At 35.0% G+C, this 16598-nt stretch overlaps 1 protein-coding gene across 6 annotated transcripts in view; it reads right to left on the bottom strand.

Moving 5' to 3' along the window:
- Nucleotides 1-16598, bottom strand: part of NAALADL2 (N-acetylated alpha-linked acidic dipeptidase like 2) — a 1407963-nt gene that overhangs the window by 744365 nt on the left and 647000 nt on the right. For 3 of the 6 annotated variants that reach the window (XM_074298220.1, XM_074298223.1, XM_074298222.1), the window contains one exon: nucleotides 1269-1393. The exons of the other annotated variants lie outside the window; for them this stretch is intronic. The gene's annotated coding sequence lies outside the window, so the exon portion shown is untranslated. The remainder of the gene's footprint in view (nucleotides 1-1268; nucleotides 1394-16598) is intronic. 6 annotated transcript variants of the gene reach the window in all.

Raw genomic sequence — 16598 nt, 5'->3', positions numbered from 1 at the left:
ACAAAATGGGTTATTGCTATATATGTGTATATGGATTTATATGTAAGTTTTTAATGTGTTTTAAATACAAGCACACGCATAGAAATAATAAAAAAAATATTTCTAATGTTGAGAGGTTCTAAGTAGATTTTGATTCATTGTAATCAAAAGGTATAAAGTAATAACATTATCAAAAAATTGCATTAACTTTGGCAAGTTTTGCCCATTTTGATTCCACCTTAATTCACGGTCTATGTTTTGATGTATATGAAACTTATTTATCAGAGGGATAAAGGATGTTCCCTAAATCATTACTAATGAGAGTTATTATTTAGTCAAGTGCTTTAAAGTTGACAAAGCATTCTACAAACTTGTCCTCGTTTAGTTATAACACCTTTTGTTATTAACATTTTACAGATTTTATAAAGGGGCAATTAGGAAGATATGTGACTTGGTTAAGTCAAGTAATCAGCAATTGTGAGAAAGTCTTTCTGTATTAGAACATTGACTCTGGAGAGGAGAGCCTAAATTCTAATTTCAGCTCTGCTACTTCCTTCCCATTTGGCCTTAAATTGTCCTTGGTTTCCTCATCTATTCATCTACAATTAGACTTGAAGACCTTCAAGTTCTTCAGAAGCTGTGGTCCTATGATTCAAACTCAAGCCTCCACATTGCCTCTACAGAGTGTTAGCAAAATCAATCTTGATGGCAGCTCCAGACTCATGTCCTTAATATCAAAGTCTCCAAAAATGAGAATCAGATTAACAAGCAAGTCAAGAAGCAAGAAAGGAGCGTGCCCACAAATGATGGAGCTTTTCAAATAGTCTTCCTCCCTTCTTCTCTCCCTCCCTCCCCCCTGAACCACATTTAGGAGGAAGGAACTAGAATACAAAACCAACATGGAGAACACACTATAACCCGAGGATGCTAGGACCCTATTAACTTAATGAAACCAAGCATTCTTTAGTACCTGGAAAGTCATTAAGTTTCAAAAAAAGCAGAGTAAGAAAATGTTTCTACCTGTAAACATTATTGTAAATTCCAGGTTGAATCTTGGATGTCACCAAGTAACACCTTACTTTACAGAAAAAAAAAGAAAAAAAAAAACCGGATCCCAGAAAAGCCCACCGATTTTTCCAATGCTATATTAAAACCCAACCCCTCCACTAAAAAAATCTAACACAATTTTAACTGTACAATGGACATTTCCAATCCCAACGCAAGTAATAGTAGCCTTTGAATATCACTTGCTTTTGCCTGGCAAGTACAATGGAGATTCTCCTACTTACCCAAGCCACAGGGATGTTAAGAGTACTAATGAGAGTGGATAGTTTTGAAGTGGCTTGAAGAAAGGCCAAATGAAGTACAGTGTAATCCAAGGTTTGTTAGAAAGAACGTATTCCAGAGATTAAACCTAGAAAATAAAGCATTGGTATAAAAAGTGACTGCAGATCAAGCCCTGTACACCTTCAAGTTATTGTATACAAAATGTCAGCAATAATATATTCTAGGCAGCTGTGGCAGAAAATGGAGCTGCCAGAAAAAATATGGAGTCTTTCAGGGAGGAAAAAAAAACATTTGGGGAAAATAAAGTCTAATAGGAGGCCCACAGTTACCCCTCTGCTTGTGGGGGATGTTCTCTATTCCCGCATGAGGGAATGTTAGAATGGTGGTCATTGCCTACCTCAAGGCCCTTTCTATACTGGGGGACTTGAGGAACAGAACAAATACATGGTGCTCACAAAGAAGTGTTTCAATTCAACAAGCATTTGCTATATGGTTAGCATATGTTTGGAACTGGGTCTACTTTTTAAAATGGGGGAAAGAGTAGTACCTGGCCTTAAGAAGTTTATTTTCTACTAGGGAGCAGATGGGGAAAGAGCTAAACAACTATGATTCTGTCAAATTTGGAAAGTGCTCTAGAAATTCTGATCTAAAACATACCTGAAGAAGATTCTACATAAAATAACAACAAAAAAGATATCTTCAAGCCTTTGTTTGAAAAACTCCAACAATGTGGACTCTCATTTCTAGAAGTGCCCTATTCCACTTGTGGAAAGTCCTAATTAATTGGCAGATTTTTCTTATAGGATGATTTAAAATGATCTCTGTATATTGCTACCCATTGTTCTTACTCATGTCCCTCTAGAGCCAAATGGATGAGTCCAATTCTTCTCTTGCTTAAGAACCCTTCGGAAAGAACTAAGCAAGATTTTTCTAAGCTAATCACCATGACTGCCTCCATTTAATCTTCATATGGTATAGATTTAATGTCTCTGACCACTCAGGTTATTCATAAAATGGCCTTCCACTGCCTTTCCCTGGAATGACAAGATGACATTGTCTAGCAAAAAGATTGGAGCTGGATTAAAAAGACCTCACTTGAAATCCAAGTACTGCCAATTGTGTGTCTATCTTATAAAGGGAATAAGGTAGCACAACTGGAGTCAGGAAGACCTCTGTTCAAATCCACTTTCTTGCTATGTGAACCTAGGAAAATCACTTTGCTCCTGTTTGCCTCAGTTTCCTCATCTGTAAAAAGGGATTAATAGCCCTACCTCCTAAGATTATTGTAAAGATCAAATGAGATCATTGTAAAGCACTTACCACACTGACTGGCAAATAGTAAGAGCTATATAAAATTAGCTATAATAATATAATGTATAAATTATAAACTAAGATCTTGAACAAGTGAAGTTACCTCTCTAAGCTTCAGTACTGACATGTGTTAAATGAGGAAATTAAGCTAGAAGTCCTTTCCCCTACAAAATAACAACAACAATGAATTTAAGTAGTGCTTTAAAATTGGCAAAACTATTTACATATATTATCTCATTTAACTCTCTCATATCAGTCCTGTGATCTTATAATTTCCCTGCAACAAATATCTTAATTCCTTAACAATTAACTTAATTGCACTGAGGACTTGTTGAAGGTCAAACATTTATCATTCTGATGGCAATCCTGATGAACATCCCCCAAATTTGGGAGTGACACCTGAGTGCAAATAGGAAATCACTACTTACCCCTAAGGACTTTCCAATTTGGTAGAATCTCTCAGATCTCTATTAGTATAACCTTCCAGAACCCAGGGTTTTCAGTGTATCATAATGAAATATTAGAGGAGAATTTTAGTTACTAACATTAAAACTAAATAAATTCAAATGACTTTAAACTATTAATCAGTATTTGGGGGAGAATAGAGAAAGCCCGAGCTGATCAAGGGGCATCAAAAGAATAAGATTATGGATATAAACTTTATGCAATGATATAGCTCCTTCCCCCAAGTATACCATTCTGAAGGTAAAGCACCCTGAAATGTTTCCATCTGCTTAATCTATTTTGAAAATGTAAAATTAGAAGCATAATGGCAAGCAGTCAACATGCTTGAGCACAAAGAAAACTGAAGACAGAGCAAGCTGGTATCCAATTATTTGTTTTTTATAAAGCATGACATCTATCCATTAAAAAAAGTAGCATGAAAAAGCTACTATATTTAACATCTAAAAATTCAACAGCAATTTTTGCTTTTATTCTACAAAGAAATTTACAAGTAATTCATTTCTCAGCAGACTTATGAGTAAATATAAATGTTTAGGGGTTCTTTATGAGGCAGGAGGTGCATCAGTAACTCTCTCAAAATCCCCGTATTTAAGTTAAGAATAGAGCTGCTCCTCACCCATGGTCAACTATTTATACCAAATGATTAATTTAATAAATATAAATGATATTCAAGAACTACCAGACGGGGAATTGCAAATCATTGCCAATATTCTTGTGCTACAATGAAAGGTCTTATTGAAAGCCATATGGCTGCTCTAGGAGTGAGATGTTTGCTATCAAAGCAAAACATGGGTTAAACAAATGTGTTGTGTCTTATTGGGTATTTTCAAAATATAAAAAAGTTGAAGGAAGGTCTTAAATAATGCAGTCTCTTCTTTAAAATATACAAAATAAAGTTCCTTATAATCTGCTTCCCTTTTACATTTCTAAATTTTTTTAATCTTAATCTCCAATCACATATTGTATTATCTTAATAGTACTGGCTTCCAGGCAGTTCCTGGAACAAAACATTCTATATCTGGATCCCAGATATTTTCAATGGTTCTCCTCCTCTCCTCACCTCACTCATCTCTGCCTCCAGTTTTCTATGCTTCCTTCAAATTCCAAATAAAATCCCATCTTTTGTAAGAAGCCTTATCCAGACCTCCTTAACTTGAGTGATCCATTCTGAGATTTTTCTCCAATGTTGCTTGGACATAGTTGTTTTAATGTTATCTCATCTATTAAACTGTGAACTCCATAAAAATTAATCTGACAACTGAACCAGCTATACCCAGCAAAAGAACTCTGAGAGTTGACTATGAAGCACTACATAGAATTTCCAATCCCTCTATTTTTGTCTGCCTGCATTTTTTATTTCCTTCACAGGCTAATTGTACACTATTTCAAAGTCTGATTATTTTTGTACAGCAAAACAACTGTTTGGACATTTATACATTTATTGTATTTAACTTATACTTTAACATATTTAACATGTATTGGTCAACCTGCCGTCTTGGTGGGGGGGGGAAAGGAGGGGAAAAATCAGAACAAAATGTTTGACAATTGTCAATGTTGTAAAATTACCTATGCATATATCTGGTAAATAAATACTATTTTAAAAAAAAAGAAAATTAATCTGACATTCCTTTTTCTATATCCCCAGCACTTAGAATACTTTTGACACATAGGAGTTTCTTAATAAATTCTTGCTCTGAAAATTCTTTCTTTTAAAAAGCCAAGTGGAATCATTCTCTTAAAAGAGTAGCCCTGATTAAGTGGATTTGCAAAAGCTGGGATGGGAATGGGAGATGAGGGAGGATGTCTTAAAAATTGAATCGTATCCACTCAAAAAGGAGAAAGGGGAAAAGATCTAAGAAATATTGGGAACTCCAAAGGAGATAGCTTATGCCAAAAGAAACAACAAGCTGTTTGAGAGCATTTAATATTAAGACTGAATGACAGAAAGTCATTAAAGAAGTAATTAAACCTTCATTCTAAATCATAGCTGAGGACAAGCTGAAACAGATGGCATCAGAAGCTGTGAAAATGGCATGGGTCAGCCCATCGGTGGGAGGAAGAAAAGCTCTTCTTTAGGGAAGCAAAGTTCAAATAGTTAAGTTTGTGACAAGGTACTCCATTTTACTTAGTGTTAAAAAAGAACAATCTAACCTGAATCGTTCATATTTTCTATATATGGAAAATTAAAATTAATTAATTTGGGAGTTTTCTAAATAATATGATTATTTAACAAAAAAAAAAAAATGGCAAGACTAAGAAGAAAAAAAATCCCTCTTCTACTTAGTTGCTTATTTTCTTGTGTCTCTAGTCCATGAATCCCACACCATTGATCAGGCAAAAGGTTGAAGGTTAATGTTTTAGAGTTACTGAAAGGTTGGTCTATCCAGAAATGTTTTACTGCAAAATTATATACTTTTACTCAATCAACTGGTCCATCAAGAAACATTTGTTAAGTACTAAGACACTGTCCAAAGTGCTAGGGATAGCTTGCAATCTAATGACTTTTTTTTTAACAGATAAAAAGGTCATGCTTCCTTATATCTATATTACTGAAATACTACAATAAGAACAAAAAATAATAGCATTCACAGAGTGTTTTACAATTTGCAACTAAATATGTCTCTTTTGAGATGATTAATTCCCATTGTTGTATTGAATATGTTCATAATGTATAGTAGAGGAAAAAAAAGCCCTTATCTTTCCTTTTACAATCTAGTCTACTCTTAACTATTAAATCAACCTTCCTGAAATATAGCTCAAAAATCATCCATGCTTGTCCATTGCCCATATTCCATATTACCCATTTTCTGCTCAATAGTCTTAGTTGGATGAAAGCACACAAAGACAAGCAGATCTAATCTGCTGGTGACACAAAGTTGGACGAGATGGCTGGGTTCTAGAATGTTCTCAGCAGGATGGTATTATTCCCATGAGAAACCCATCCAAAGAAAGAGAACCAAAAGTTTAAGGGAATTGTAAACCGATTTCAAGGATATGTTGAAGGAATTTGAGAGGAGAACATTTGAAATATTTTAAAATATGTCACAGAACCAATAAACAGGTATTAAGCTGCTGCTATGTACAAAGAAAAGAAAAGGCATAAAAGATTATATACTGAGGGAGCTCAGAATTAAAAATGTAGTTGACTCAAAAATTAGAGAGATTTCTGATCTTCCTTATTTTTGAATCAATTTCTTTTTTTATGAATAGTCTTTTCCCACTAGATTGAGTAGTTACATGGGGTCAGTGAATACTTTCTTCTCTGGAAGTTAATAAACACAGTGTGAGAGTAGATGAATTTTTATTTATATGTGATTATATGATCTTTTAGTTCCTATATTTCATTTTAGTTCCTGTTGATTCCTACTGAGCTTGGGATCCACTGAAATCCCCAGATTGTTTTGTTTGTTTTTAAGAAGGGCTGGCTGTTACCTATCTGCAATCGCCCTTACTTTTTGGCTTAAACACAACTGAAAGCTGTGACTTAAAATTTTATATTACTCAATTTGACTAAACATTTTTAGTTTGTTAAGAACTTTTGAGACATAAAATCAATAAATCAAAAATCACATATTATACCTGTGCTCAAAGGGCTTATAATATCTCATATAAATATATACCAAACACACACACAGAGAGAGAGAGAGAGAGAGAGAGAGAGAGAGAGAGAGAGAGAGAGAGAGAGAGAGAGAGAGAGAGAGAGACACTAAGTAATTCAGGGAAGTTTGAAAAGTGCATGAACAGCTCTGAGAATCAGGAAAAGCTTAATGCAGAAAACTTAGGATGAGTCTTGAAGAAGCCTGGGATTTTAAGAAGCACAGATGATGAAAGCAGCCGTTCTTGGCAAATGAGACAGTCAGTTTAAAGGTCAGAGGAGGTAAATAGGTGTCACATGTAAATTGGAACTAAACAGTAAAGAACCTCTTTTGGCTAAATGGAGAGGTCCTGGAGCAGAGAAATGCATAATAAAGCTGGAAAGGTAGTTGGATAATTCAGCTGGTTAGCTCTCCTTTCCACCTTTGTGTCATCTGTCAACAGCACACCTGATATAAACTGTTGACAAGTGAGACACTTCTTACAAAATGACCACTATTATGTTCCTTTCAGCTCCTAATTCCCAATTTACATAATGGACTCATCAAGCTCTGCAGATTTAAAGGATCTGCTGCCACATGAGCTTTGTTGATTTGTCTTCTCATTTTCTCCAGGCTGATATAATGAAGCTTAATTTTATTCCTGTTCATGGAATAACTTGAGGGAGCATTTGCTTAAGTGAAAAGGGACATTTGTATTCTTGATAAGAACCGTACATAGTCACTTATTTGTGGTTAATTGTTTGCAGTTCTTCCACAGTGGTTATTGGATTTAATAATACAATTAATGACAGCATAGAAGGCTTCATTGAAAGGCATCACTTCCAGAACTGGGGAAGTAATAGGATTTTTATCCCCTATCCTGAGAGATCCCATTTGAAATACAGAGTTGAGTTTTGAGTGCCAAATTTTAGGAAGAACACGGGTAAGATTGTAGCAAGCACCCAGAGGATCATGTCAAGCTTCAAGGTCATGTCACATTCAGATCATTTAAAGCAACTGGGGCTGACTAAGCTGGAGAAGAGATGACGGAAGGGAAATAAAGTTGCCGTAGCCATGCACTTGAAATCTGCCATGTATAGAAAAAGTTGGGTTGCTTAGCTCTGAGAGGTTTAGAACAATGGGTACATGCTTCAAAAAGGCAAATTTACAATGAAAACTTAAACAATTAGAGTTATATCCCAGTAAAAAGAGCTACATAGAGAAGAAAGGGAAGGAGCTCTCTGAGTAAAAGCTGAATGTCCACTTTGCTGTGGTACAAAAGGGATTATTTTTAAGGCTTGGTTTTCAATAGCTCACCTTTGACATTTCTTTGACCTGGAAGAGTCTGTCATACTTTGATGTCATGGGGTTTATAGAAGGTGGTAGGAACAGAAAGACAAGGAAATGGGGCAAAAGAGTGACTGCAAAAAGCTGCTAAATCTGCCAAATGTTATGAATTATATTATAAGTGGCTAATTAGTTTCTCTGCTTCCAGTCTTTCCTGTCTACAATCCATCTTCCACATAATAGCTAAAGTAATATTCCTAAACTCAAGTCTACAAATCTAATCATGTCATTCTCGGTTCTAGGAGCTTCAATGACTCTGTGTTGCTGCCAAAACAAAATAAGAAGTGCTTTGGCCTTTAAAGACCTTCACAATCTACCTCCAACTTAGCCTTCCAGATTATTTTATATTAAGCTCTGTCCCAATTCTGTGTCCTTTCAAATCAGCCTCCTGTTTTTTCTTTATATTTGATATTCCACTCCTCTTCACATTTTCTGACGGCTATTCTTCATGCCCAGAATGTACTCTCACCTCATAGAACCCCTACTTTATTTTGAGATTCAACTCAAGACCCACTAATTCTCCCATTTGCTAATATCTCATTAACCAATAATGTAGATGGAAAAAGAGACTTTTGCCATGAAAATATTATTATGGTTTATATTGGCATATTGTGTATCAAACAGGACTTTGTAAAAAAAAAAAAAACATGCAATTGTAATTTGTCTATAGATGATGTGTTGAGAGGGTCTTTCTGAGAGACAAAGATTAAGAAGATGAGAACTTTGCCCTCAAGGCATTGAGAATTTAGTAGGGATAGCTAGTTGGCACAGTTAGATAGAGTCCTGGGCTCCAATTTAGGAAGGCATCTTCCTGAGTTCAAATCCAGCATCAGACACTTCCTATCTGTATGACCCTAGACAAGCCAGTTAATCTTTCCTGCCTCAGTTTTTTCATCTGTAAGGAAATGGCAAACCACTCCAGTATCTCTACCAAAAAAAAATCTTAAATGGGATTACAGAGTCAAACAGGACTGGAAAATACTAAACAAGGGGAAAAGAAACAAATACAGAATCTGTAGAAAAGCAAGATTCCTCTACCAAATTGGTTATTATATGCCTCCATGGCCATTGTCATCATATTAGGGAGGTTTGTAAACCAGCCAGTCCCATCATTATAGGGTTTGCTAACACATTCAAGAGACAGAGTCCTTCTTTGAACAAGTACAATCTGTCTAACTCCATTTGACTGCAAAGTGAGTAAATACATACAGAATCAAAATCAAATAGATAATTATTTAGTTGATGTTTGCTATGTGTATAGAACTAGAATCACAGAATCTCAGAGTTGGAAGTATCTGCAGAGAACACTTGTCCAACTCTCACTCAAACAAGAAATCTTTCTATACCAAACCTCCTTACATTAAGGGTAAAATTCATAATTCCTCAAAGCATTCATGGAAATGCCCCACAATTCACTCTATGAGGGATATGAAGAAACATAAGACATGGCTCCTTTTCTAAGGATATTGCCATCTACCTGGGGAAGAATGATAGAAACAAAGATAATCTTAACAAGAAAAAAATTTTTGAACAATTTTTTAATTTGAATAATTTTGAATAAATATCTGAATAATAGTCCAACCACCCTAATAGAGAAGAAGTCTTGAGGCCATAAATTGTAAGCAACTTTAGTGTAAGGACTGTCATTAAAAACAAAACAAAGGGGCAGCTAGGTGGCGCAGTGGATAGAGCACCAGTCTTGAAGTCAGGAGGACCTGAGTTCAAATGTGGTCTCAGACACTTAACCCTTCCTAGCTGTGTGACCCTGGGCAAGTCACTTAATCCCAATTGCCTCAGGAAAAAAAAGAAAAGAAAAGAAAGAAAAAAGAAAAAGAAAAGAAAACAAGCAATTCAGTGCCCTTCCCCAGAAGTACATTGAGTTTTTCTGACTCTAGAATATTTTATTCATGCTTTTCTATCCACATGGATAGAAAATCTTCCTTCAAGAACTGGTTCATAACCCTCCTCTGTGAAACCTTCATTGATGACTGCATACTGAAATTATTTCTGTCTCCTCTGAGAAATTTTAATGATTGTTATTTGTATCATCCAACTGGTAGCAATCATACAATCAAACTAGAAAATATTTAAGAGTCTATTATGTGCATATTATATTCAAATGGATCTGGAGTCTCATCTACTTGGATGGATGATTGGACTTCCTCAAATGATGCAGGTTGCTTCTTACCAATTTTATGTAGCCCTTATCTATTTCCTTTCATTAATTTTGACTCAAATCATCCATCTTAAGTCCAGGGCCACACAGCCAGGAATTGTTAAGTGTCTGAGGTCACATTTGAATTCAGGTTCTCCTGACTTCAGGGCTGGTGCTCTATTCACTGCACCACTCAACTGCCCCACTTGTTTTCTTTAGAGACAACAGTTAATGTTGAGAAGAAATGAAATAAAGCTGGATAGATAGGTTGGGGCTAGATTATAGAGATTTAAATGTTGAATTAAGGACAATGAAAAACTGCTAAAGATTTTTATAGAGAGCTATTACATAATGATGCATCTTTCACAGAAATTAATATGACTGGATTATGATGTAGCCGAGGGTCATGGAGAATGATTAGGAAGGTTCTACCATGAGACATGAAGCCATCAATGCTCAAATTAGAGCAAAGGAAAGAATGGGAATGAATAGTCTAGTTTAGATGAAATAATTTCCATTACTATTCTCCCCTACAAAGTCTTGGTAGTCTTCTAATTTTTGCATTATGATCTACCTTAGTCAGCCCTGCTTAGTATACATTTGGAACCAATGTGATTAGCAAAAATGGCAGTGATCTGGGAGCCAGGGGACCTGGTTTTGAATCACAATTCTGTTGCTAACTAGCTGTGTTGCCCTCCACCTTTCTGAACCTCAAATTTCTCATCGGAAAAATTAGGTGGATGGACAAGGTAGCCTCTGAGGCTCCAGCTCCAAATCTATGATCATGAGAGTCTAAGATCTCTGAGGTATCTTTCAGACCTAGCAATCTGTAAGTCTAAGAATGGCAGTTAATCTTTCAATGTCAACCTGGAGAGAGCTCCCCAGTGGTGCCTCCCAGGACTCTGTTCTTGACCTAGTTCTTTTTCAGTTTTTTATATCAGTGATTTAGATGAAGAGGGAAGCAGTAAGTTTGTCAGGTTTGTGGTTGATATGACTCTGAGAGGGATGGCTAAAGTGCCCAATGTCATGATCAGCCCCCAAAGAGATCTCCACAAAGTAGAAAGCTCCTTCACTCCAATAAAGGGAGATTGAATGGTGGCTGAATTGAAAGTTTTGTGTTAGGGTTCAAAAAAGAAATCAATAAAGAGTAGATAGGATGAATCTGACTGGATATTTAGATAGGGGGAGATGGAAAGATGGGGGTAATGGGACAGAAGACTGGAAAAAGTATTTTTCAAATTCAATATGAATCAACAGGGAAGCCCCAAAAGCTTATTCGACTCAAACTGGATTAACAGAAATATAGTGCACAGAATGATGATGTTCAACAATATCCCGGTCTGATTAGATCATATGTAGAACATGAAGTTGATTTCCCAGTGTAAAAGAGGCACATATAAGATGTAAAATCACTAAGATTGGGGAAGAGGAAACAAAATTCAAAACCATATTTTTGGTGGAATAATTTGAATTTAAGAAGATAGAAAAGTTTAGTCCAAAGAAGAAAAGATCAGCTGGGTGATGGAAAAAGGGAACCAATCTCACTCAGTTAACTCATAATTCCATAGAAATGCTAAACTAGTAAAATGCCAAACTAGGATCTGGGATTTAAACTTTGATTTTAAATGTATTCACTTTATATCAACTCTATATCTCAAAAGATTTTATTATTGTTGTTGTTGTTGTTATTAGTTAAGCAAAAATGTTCTCCCTTCCTCTTCAGTCTCATTTTCAATTCATTACAAGGGTTTTCTCTTGAGTACTCATGTCATCTGACACAGTTCCCTGTGTTGGTTTTCTCATTCAATATCACTCTCATTTCTCACAAGAAGCAGCACCATACAACAGAAAAAAAAAGGTTCTAGTCAAGACACAAGTTCAGAATTTACTGAGTTCACATTTTAGATCAGCAATGAGGTGGGGATGCGATGGATGGACTGCCAGACTTTGAATCAGGGAGAGATGATTCAGATCTTCAAAACTAACTAGTTGTAAAAGTCTAAGCAAATCACTTAATCCCATCAGTCTTGGTTTCCACATCTATAAAATGGGGGAGTACCCACCTCATTGTGAGGATCATGTGAATATGTGTCAGTCAGTCAACTACTATTTATTAAGCACTTACTCTGTGCCAAGTACTGTGTTAAGTGCTGGGGATACAAAGAAAGGCAAAAATAATAATAATAATAAAAAATCAATCCTTGCTTTCAAAGATCTCTCTCTCCCATGGGGGAATCAACATATATGTCCCTCTTGTAGAAAGATGATACACACAAGATAAATTGGGAGGTAGAGGGCACTAAGATTAAGGCAGAAAAGAGTTCTGGCAGGAAATAGGACTTCTACTTCTACCAGTAAAATATGAAACGAGGATGGGGGACAGCTAATGACAATTCTGGGAGTAGGGAGATATAATGTCCTGGGTGAAGAACACTAAGAAGGCCAGTATCACTGAGTCTCAGACTAAGCTGAAAGAAGATTGTAAAAGTAACAAGGGGCCATATCACAAAGGGCTTTAAAAGTCAAAAATATAAAGCATTTTGCAAACCTTCAAGCACTATATAAATGCTAGTTATTATTATTAGTTCCCTGACTCTAAGCCAGTTGTTTTTTTTAAATCTGCAAAATGAAAATAATAAGCCTTGAACTACTTATTGCAAATGGTGATCGAAAGGAAAACATTCTGCCAAATGAGGCAATGAGATATTTTGCTGACCAGAACATAGCAAAATCCAGCAGGTTTTTGGTTTTTTGGGGTTTTTATTTTTTGGATATGCATAATAAAGACCTGAACAGAGGATAGTTGAGAGGAGGGGAAAGAAAATATGGATGGGGACCTGAAGAGGTCTTAGACCGGACAAAATTGTTGTGTTGTTTTTTAAGCATCATGCCTACAAGCATTATGGGGAGATGAGGAGCACTCCATTAGAGGTAAAATATTAGTTCCAAGGAATTTTCTAATGATATATCAAATATTGCAAAGGCAGAATGTTCCAATTTGTTAAAAACAAAAACAAAAATTGCAATGGCCTCAGCCAGAAAGACCTAGAGGAGTTACTCAATGTTCTAGATCATTCTCTAAGATTGGGGTAGAGGAACATTGCAAACTTATGGCTTTGGCTCCCAGTTTGTTTTTGTATATAATATAAAGAACATAAAACTTAATTTAAAATAGAAAAGTCATCCTTAGCTTATGAGCTATACAAAAACAGGCTGAGTTTGCCAATTCCTGTAGAAGATGCCAACCTGCAATGATTAAGAATATCCTCATCCAGGATTTTCTTAAAACAATGAAATCATGCTAACATTATTATGTCAGGTAATGTCTGGAAAAAATAGACTTCTAATCAGCACCAGACTTGGAAAATCAAAAGAATATACTTTTGGCAAGCTATTTTCAGCTGCCATTGGTGAGTCAAAATACAAAGTAATATATAAAGATGAACTATGGTAATCATTTGAAGTGAAAAGTTTCCTTCTGGTTTAAGATAATTGAGTGATATTTCCTTTCCCCCCAAATTATCTAGAAATTTTATTTACAGTTTCTATATTATGGTTCGTAAGAATAGTAAAAACTTAAAAGGCAAAAATTAGAGACTACATTCCCCCCCAAAAATTAAGATTTTGATTATAATTCTTTTTTCCCATTATGTTTTTTTCCAATTACTTTGTATATATTTGTTAATTTATGTTTTCAGTTTGTATATTTTTATAAACAGTTATTTCTCTACACCATCATCATCAAATTAGAATTTAAGTTCATTGAGAATAGGGGTTATTTTATTCTTTGTATTGTTCCCCCACCCAGTACCTAGCACAGTGGATAGCACAAAAGCAGGCACCTATTAGATATTTGTGGATTTATTAAGTGAGAGAATCTAGAATTGAAAAGAGCTTAGAAGTTGTGTAATCCAACCTCTTTATTTAGCAGATGGAGAAACTGAGGCCCAGAGAGATTAAATGATTTGGCCAAAGTCACAAGGAAATGGCGAAACTGGGATTTAATCCAAGTCTCCTTCTTACAAATCTACTACTCTTTCTATCACACAAGGAATTCCACCCCTCTCCTCCCAATGACAGTGAGAGAGAGAAGACTGGCCTATTTGTTAATTGTTTCATGTCTTATACTAACTAGTACTTACCCAGTGATTTAAATTTTACAAACTACAATACACGTGATTGTACATATGTGTGTGTATACACACACACACACACACACACATACACTCTACATTATAGGGCAGTAATTATCAAAACTATCTTATACTGAATAAGAAATAGAGAGGTAAATTAGTAAAACAGTGTATATACAATTTACTACAACAAATGACTGCAGTAATCTTGTGTTTGACATTGCAAAGACATGTTTTGGTGCTAATAATTCATTACTTGGGGTAAAAAAAAAAACTGTTGGGAAAGCTGGAAAGCAGTCTGGCAGAAATTGGTCACAGACCAATATCTTATACTATTTACTAAGAGAAAGTCAAAATGCATACATTAACTAGGTATCAAGAGAGATTTTATGAGAACATTTGAAGAACATGAAACATATTAGCTATTAGATTTATGGATATGTAAATAATTTATGAATAAATAAGAGATATAGAAGTAGCATGAAGTGCAAAGTGAATAATTTTGATCAAACTAAATTAAAAAGGAGTTATACAAATAAAAAAAAAATGTAGCTAAGATCAGAAAAATGCAGAAAATTTTCTTGGGGGGTATTTCTCATATAGAGAATCCATATCTCAACTATATAAAAAATATTGTCAAATCCATAGGAATGCAAGTCATTCATCAATTGATAAATGGTCAAAAGATATGAACAGGCAATTTATCCTATTAAAAAATCAAAACGATTTATAATTATGTGAAGAAATTCTCTAACTTATTATTGATTAGAGAAATACAAATTACAACTTTTAAGATATTGCTTTATACATATGAGAGCAGCTAAAACAATTGAAGTGGAAAGTGACAAATGTTGGAGAGGATGTGAAAAAATTGGGACACTAATTCAATGTTGGAATTGTGAACTGTTCCAACCATTTTGGAGAGAAATTTGGAAGTATGCCCAAAGAGTTATTAAACTGTCTATAACCTTTGACCTAGCGATACCACTCCTAGATCTGTTTCCAAAGATGATTAAGGGGGAAAAAAGAACCTGTATGTTTTAAAGTACTTATAGAAGTTCTCTTTATGGTGACAAAGAACTGGAAATGATGGGGATGGCCATCAATTAAGGAACTGCTGAACAAGCTGTGGTATAGGATTGGGATGGAACACTACTGTACAAGAAATGATGAGCTTGATCATCTTAGAAAAAAACTTGCGTGACATAATGAAGAGCAAAATGAGCTGAAGCAAGAATGTTATATATAAGAATGATAATATTTTAAGAACAATTTTGAGCAACTAAGTGATTTTGACAATCATAAATACCCAAATTGATTACAAAGGATTTTAGAAAGAAGATATATGCATCAGAGAAAGAACTGATAAATACAAGTATATACAGAATGACTTTGCATATACATATACATTTGTTTCTAATGTTTGCCATCTGTAGGGCAGGGGAGGGCAGGAAGAAAACAAGAAAAAAAGTTACACGATAACTTTATTATATATTTAAAAGGATTAGCATGTTGTACACAGTAAATTTGTAGTTCCAGGAACAATCATCTTTTTGGTTTTTTTTCCTATTCTCCTATGCTACTTAAATGCTTGTTTTGTTTCTTAAGTTCAGAATAAAATAAAATACAATTTTATAAAGCACTTTACATATCAAGCTTAATTTTTTTTTCTTCCGAAATAAGGCATAAACTCTTAAGGGCAGAAACAATGACTTGTGCTTCCTATAAATCTTCCACAGCAGCTCATGGAGCTGATAGTCCCATAGGTAGAGATGATTAATTGCAATTTGTGACATTTCTATCAGTGGCGGCATATATGTCCGACACGTGTATTGGAAAATTCTGAGCCAGTGGGGATCTGTTGCATGTTTGTTCTGTGAAGGCATATTACAGGCACTCAATAAATATTGGGAAACAGAATTCCTGCTCAGATGAATCAGAAAATACCAAACGATCTCAAATATGAGCAGATCTCTCAACATATGGATTTCCCTAACACTTGTCTTTATGGGAAATTACAGGTTTTCATGGAATAATAACTTGGTAACGACCTTTAAAGGTATTTGCATCTTCCCTGATGAGCCAAAACATTTTTCTCATTTGGCTTACTCTCTAGCATTTTATGCCATTGCAAAAGCAGGCACACATAATTTTTAACTGTCTAAAAAATCATATTAACTTCTTTTTAATTCATTTTTGATTTCTTGGTGAAAGCAGAACGAGACAAATGTGCTAACGATACAAAGCAACACATCAAAACATTTTAAAGTCTTTTCTAGTCTTCCTTCCCTCCCTCCCTCCCCCAGACCTCCAATTTCATATTTCTTTCCACAGAAGCTTAACATT

Source organism: Sminthopsis crassicaudata, chromosome 3 (genome assembly GCF_048593235.1).
Source record: "Sminthopsis crassicaudata isolate SCR6 chromosome 3, ASM4859323v1, whole genome shotgun sequence".
Classification (NCBI taxonomy): Eukaryota; Metazoa; Chordata; class Mammalia; order Dasyuromorphia; family Dasyuridae; genus Sminthopsis; species Sminthopsis crassicaudata.
The sequence above is the reverse complement of the archived record's forward strand: the minus strand, read 5'-3'. Positions and strand labels throughout refer to the sequence as shown.